Raw genomic sequence first — 6,938 nt, 5'->3', positions numbered from 1 at the left:
ATTACATCATTGTAATATTATTATTACATATTACATATTACATTGAACCAGTTGTGCTTTCCTATTATAAATCACATTTGGTCACAATGTATAATCTTTGTGATATACTGTTGTAGTCTTCTAGCTAGTATTTTGTTTAGGATCTTTGTATCCTTATTCATTAGCAAAATTAGTCAATAATTTTCTTTCTCTGTTTTTGTTCTTCCTTGTTTTGGTAATACTCCTCTTTACCTTTCATTCCATGTAATTTATTTACTATTGGAATTAGTTGATTTTTAAATGTTTGGCAGAATCTATTTGTAAATCCATCTGGCCCTAAGGATTTTGTCTTAGGGAATTCATTGATGATATATGTTTAATTTCTTTATCTAAAAACTTAGATATTTTATTTCCTTTTTTGTTAATCTGGGCAGTTTATATTTTTGGGAAGTATTCTTCCATTTCATTTGATTATTAAATTTATTGGCATGTAATTGGACAAAATAATTTCTAATAATTGCTTTAATTTCATCTTCATTAGTAATGTATTCACCCTTTTCATTTTTGATACTAGCAATTTAGTTTTCTTCTCTTTTTAAAAATCATATTAACCAATAGTTTATCAATTGGGAGTTGAAAAAAATAAAATTAGCTCCCAATAAATTTCAAAGGTTTTAATATATTCATTTTCATTCATCTCACTTTTAAATCTCAGGATTTCCAATTTTGGGTACTTAATTTCTAGCTTTTTAAATTGCATACCCAATACATTGATCTATTCTTTCTCTATTTTATTGATGTAGACAGAGAAACAAATTTTCTTCCAATTATTGCTTTTGCTACAGTCCATAAACTTGGCTACATTGTCTCATTATTATAATTTTAATAAGATTATTTGTTTTTGTGATTTGTTCTTTGGCCTACTCATTCTTTAAGATTAGATTACTTAGTTTCCATTTCTTTTTAATCTATGTTTTGTAATAAGTAGATAGCGTGGCTAATAATAGGAGCTGGTGGTACAAGTGAGTTACCTGGGCCTGGGAGCCTGTGACTACAGTAGCAGGTGATTTGAGAGCTGTCAAGTGATATGTATGTAGCCTGAGCTGTGATACCCAGTCAGTCCCCCTGCTACCTATAGGCTCCTTTAAGGTGGTAAGTGAGGGGCCCCTCCCTGCTGGAGTGAAAGCAGAACTCACCAGGAAGTGAAGCTCACACACTTCCTAGATACAATGGATGCTTGCCCAGTTCTTCCTTTAAAGTCAACTGGTTGAAATTCTCCGCTCTCCTCAGCCCCTTAGCCCAAGATGATGTTATAGTAATGATAGAAACTCTCAGTTTCAGGCTAAGGGTTTTATTTAAACACAGAAGGGAAAATTGAGGTAAGAGGGTTTAGGGCTCTAAAGAGGCTGTTGCTAGGGGTGACTTGCAAGTGTTGGCTATGGACCTAGAAGGCAAGGTCAGGCCGAGGTCACCAGCCCTCAGCCAGAAATAATTTAACACTGCCCTCATGTTGTTTGGTCCACCAGCTAGACAGATATATTTGTTGAATTGGCTTAGGGAGGGGTGTCCCAGTTGCTAGGCTACTCTAAGCTAAATCCTGCCCTTTTCCACAATCCAAACCTCCTTTCAACCTCCCTTCAACCTCTCTTCAACCTCCCGGGGTCCCCAAAGGGAAGTCAGGGACAGCTGGGTGCTGGGTGAGGTCAAGGAAATCAGAATCCCCGGGTTGGTTCTGCAGGGGTTTTTATGGTCCCAGCTCAAACTGTCAGCTCCTGGGACTGGCACCTGCTGGGCCAGAGTTCCATTCTCCTAATTGACAGGATTGCCTAGGGTAATTTTGCAAATGCAAGAGATCTTGCATAAATCCTGTGTTACAGTTTCTAGGGTCCTTAATTAAATGTAATTTTTGTTGCATTATGATCTGAAAAGGACACATTTAATACTTTGAATTTTCTGCATTTGACTATAAAGTTTCTAAGGGCCAGTATATGGTCAATTTTTGTACAGATGCCATGGACTACTGAGAAAAGTTATTTTCTTTTCTGTTCCCTTTAACTTCTATACAAATGTCTATCATGTCTGGCTTATTTAAGATTCAATTAATCTCGTTGACTTTCTTCTTTATTGTTTAGTTACATTTATCTAGTTCTGAGAGGGGAAGGTAGAAGTCCCCCACTATTAAGGGTTTTTTATCTATTTCCTCCTATAATTCATGTACTTTTTTCATTGTAAATTTAGATGCTATAGGATTTGGTGCACAAATGTTTAATATTGATATTACTTCATGATCTAGGGTACCTTTTAACATATGTATTATCTCTGCTTATCTATTTTCATTAAATCTATTTTAGCTTTGACTTTAAGTCATGATTGCTACCCCTTCTTTTTTAACATCACCTGAAGCATAATAAATTCTACCACAGGCCTTTATTTTTACTCTATGTATATCACTCATTTTTATTATTTTCTTTATTTTTTAAAACCTTTATCTTCCATCTTGGAATCAATACTGCGTATTGGTTCTAAGGCAGAAAAACAGAAAGAGCTAGACAATGGGGATTGAATGATTTGCCAAGGGTCACACAGCTAGAATGTATCTAAATTCAGATTTGAACTCAAAACCTCCTATCTCTGGGTCTGGTTCTCTATTCTTTTGAGGAAAACCAGAGAAATTAACTCAAATATTATTTGTGGGTTCAGTGGGATGGATAGGAGACAGGAAGGGACACTGGGTAGGACTTTACAAGCCAGGGAACCAGGTTTAACTATAAAGGGAATGACCATTGAAAGATATGACAGTTAAGCCTGACTGTCACTCTGCCCCACCCAGCCTGGAAAAACCTCAGAGTATTAAATATATACAATGAGAACTTTAAAGTATTAGGAAACACACAGGGAAACAGTTTAATTGTAATATGAGGGTATAGGAGAGGGGGTTAGGTGAAACTATGACTAATTGCCCAGGACTGGAGTCAAAAGGGTAAGATAGCCAACCTAGCTTCTGCCAGGCTTTCACAACTTGGCTAAGGGCCTGAGGAAGAGGGCTTGGGCTTTGGGATCTCACAACTGATCCAGAGATGTCTTCAGGATACCAGGAACCAACTCCTTCACAGCTGATGATCCAAAAGTAACCAGGTAGGGAGAGATGTCTGCAAATTGTCCACCAGAACACAGGCCACTTCCCTACTCAGAGATGACTTGCAGGATTGATGTCTTCAGCCTTCACAACCTTCACCACTCTCCAAGATCCCAGGTCAAATAGGGACTGTTGATTGTACTTCTGCTCTGAACCTCTCACAGAACAGCAATATGTCTGTTGCTCAGCTCTCTCCTCCCTACCCTCTACATTCTATTCAGAATGTCCATGACTTCCAGCAAAGGCTTTCCTTAACGTGCTTACACAAATCTGCTTTTAAAGCCTATACTTAATACACTATTCACTGAACCACCTATTTCTACCCCCTGTCTTTCATTTTAAAATGTGTTGGGTTTTTTTTTTTCAACCCTTACCTTCTATCTTAGAATTGATCCTAAATATTGGTTCCAAGGCAGAAAACAGGTAAGGGCTAGGCAATTGGGGTAAAATGACTTATCCAGCCATTTAACTGGCTCTCTATCCACTGAGCCGACTAGCTGCCCCTAAGGATTTGGATTTTTGAGATAACTTCATCCCCACCACAATTATGAGAACACCTGAATCCTACTAGGACAATTCCTGCCTGACAACTCCTGATCAACTGCTCTATTTCCATTGGTCAAGTTTAAGGAAGCCTTTATGACTTTCATTTCTATGATATCTCCTCCCTTTTATCTTCCAAGAGATTGTGACTTTCCATGGCATTTTACTGGTCTTGAAGAATCACAGAACAAAACCCCAGGAAAAGATTTTAGCTTTAGGGTCACAGGACAATCCTATGATCATAAATCTTGAGTTAGAAGAGTACTTATAAGTAATTTAGGTGGCACAATAGACACAACACAGGTCTTAGAGTTCAACATGTGTTCAATCATCATATTTTAGATACTTATTAGTTGTGGGACTAGACAAATCACTTAATTGCTGTGCCTCGTGTTTCTTATCTGTAAAATGGAGATGATAGCACCGACCTCACAGAGTTGTGGGGATTAAATGAGAGTTATAATATGGAAAGTACTTTCCTCACCTCTCGCTCAAGTGCTAAATAAGTACTCCTTATTTTTATCTATCTAGTCCTCATTTTACAGCTATGGAAAATGAGGTTCAGAGAAGTTAAATCACTTGCCCAAGGTCAAACAGATTATAAAAAGGCTGAGCTGGGACTCTTACTTAAGTTTTATGACTCCATGTTCAGCATTCTTATGTTTAGTGTTCTAATTCGTGAGAGGGTTGCTGTGTTGGGGATACTTTGCTATTTTGCCAGTGTCATACTGTTAACCTGAAAAACAAGCCTATTTCCCCTCCTGGAAAGATCCATCTAAATTCCTAGTCTACTTATATTAGAAAAAATTCATCAAGGAAATAAAGTAAAGAATGGTATGCTTCAATCTTTATTCAGATTCTGTCAGTTCCTTTTACGGCAGTAACAGTGGGCACACAAAAAAGTCTTTTTTGTCATGAGTCTTTCCAGGTTTTTTTAAATTTAAATTTAAATTCATCTTTTTCATCATTTCTTATGGCATAATAGTATTTCATTACAATCATATACCACAACTTGTTCAGCCATACCCCAACTGATGGACCTCCTCTTAGTTTCCAGTTCTTTGCCACCACAAAAAGCTGCCATAACTATTTTTGTACATGTAGGCTCTTTTCTCTACCTTTGATCTCTTTGGGTTATAGCCCTAGCAGTGTGGCATTGTTTAGACAAAGGGTATGCACAGTATGATTAGCTCTTTGGGTATGGTTCCAAATTGCTCTCCAGAATGGTTTTATCAGTTCACAAACCAACCAACAGTGTATTAATGTCTCCATTTTCTCACATTCCCTCCAACATTTATCATTTTCCTTTTTTTGTTATATTAACCAGTCTGACAGGTGGTACCTCAAAGTTGTTTTAATTTGCATTTTTTTCATATGACTACAAATAGTTTAATTTCTTCATCTGAGAACTAATTCTTCATATCTTTTGACTATTTTTAGTTGGGGAATGCCTTTTATTCTTATAAATCTACCACAGTTCTCTATATATATTTGAGAAATGAGGCGTTTGTTAGAGACAGTTGATATAAAAAATTTTTTTGCCCAGTTTGTTGTTTTCCTTTGAATCTTGGTTGTATTAGTTGTTTGTGCAACCCCTTTTTAAATTTAATGTAGTAAAAGCAATCTATTTTATATCTACATAATGTTCTTTATATCCTGTTTGGTCATAAGTTCTTTCTTTATCTATAGGTCTGACAGGTAAACTATTTTGTGCTCCTCTAATTTGTTTATGGTATCATCCTTTATTTCTAAATCACATATCCAGGCATAGGAATTTTAGCAAATGATTCTGAAAAAAACTGAGTCAGAGCTTTCTCAGCTTGAGACAAAATGATCTTTTCCACATAGTTATATTTGTGAAAGACACGAAATTTTTTTACATTTTTTTTATCCCTGTTAGAGAAGTGCCTCACTTTTGCCTCATTCTTGTTTTTACTATAGATTTTATATTGAGGTTAAAGTGGAGTAGGGATCTCTTCCTAGTGGCAGCATGGTTAAGTGTAAAAGTATTAGGTTTGGAGTCAAAGAACCTGACTCCAAGTTTTTTTAAAATGAGAGGGTTGGAATATTACCACTGGTATCCCTTCTACATCTGTGAGCCTATTCCATATCCTCTTTACAAGGGAGCATCAACAGATTGGGCAGTGCAAGGGAAACACGACCTCTCCCTATTTAATAATATGGCTTTGCCCAACTATACTGTAATATAATCAGTAACTTAAATGAAATGAATAAATATCTACAAAAATATAAAATGCGAAAGTTAACAGAAGAAAAGATGAATTTATATAAACCAATCTCAGGGGGTGAAAAGTTGAATAGGCCATAAGTGAACTCTTAAAAAAAAACACCAAACAACTAATCAGTCAATATTTATTTAATGTCTACTATGTGCTAAGCACTGTGGTAAGAGGTGGTAATACAAAAAGGGGTAAAAGACAAGTCTCTGTCCTCAAGGAGCTTATAATTGAATGGGGGCAGGGCGGGAGAAACAACAGTCAAACCAATACATACTAAGCAAACTTCATGCAGTATAGTTAATAATTAATATAGGGAGGGCTCAATAATTAAGAGTTTGAGAAAGGTTTCCAGTAAAAGATGGGATTTTAATTGGGACTTAAAGGAATACAGAGAAGTGGGGAGATGGGGTGGATTTGGGAGAGGGACAGCTGTCCAGGCATGGGGGATATTATATGGATTTACAACTGATTTTTAGCAAACATTCATAGAACAATTAATAACACAGATTATATACAAAAATAGGAAAAGAGATTCTATCAAATTCTTTCCATGATACAAATATGGTCTTGATACCTAAACCAGGGAGAAACAAAACAAAACTATAAACCAATCTCCCTAACGCACAGACGCATAAATATACTCTAAAGTACTGGGAAGGAGAAATCTATCAACGACCAGACATTTCTTCCTCCGCTAGTACTATTTCCATTTCCAAATTCCCAACAGATTATGTGAAAGGAAGAAAGGGAGATGACTAACTCATTAGGGCTTATTTTGGTTTGAAAGTCCAAAGCCCCGCCTCCAAGCCACAGACCTCGGAGTAGCGGGGTAAATGACGGGACGTGACCCAGCAACAACTCCCCTCTCAGCCCATTGGTCCATTCAATTCAAGCCCTGAGCCAATGGGCAGAGAGCATGTGAGTAAGTGCACGAACCAGAGAGCGTGGCGCGCGGTTCGAACGCGACTGCCTGTCGTCCCGTCTAGTAGTCTCATCTGGTCTCACTTGTGGAAGCCGAGGAGGCGTGGGATTAGCTACTG

The sequence above is a fragment of the Gracilinanus agilis genome, chromosome 3, assembly GCF_016433145.1.
Source record: "Gracilinanus agilis isolate LMUSP501 chromosome 3, AgileGrace, whole genome shotgun sequence".
NCBI classification, from domain to species: domain Eukaryota; kingdom Metazoa; phylum Chordata; class Mammalia; order Didelphimorphia; family Didelphidae; genus Gracilinanus; species Gracilinanus agilis.
Note: the sequence above shows the minus strand (reverse complement) of the source record.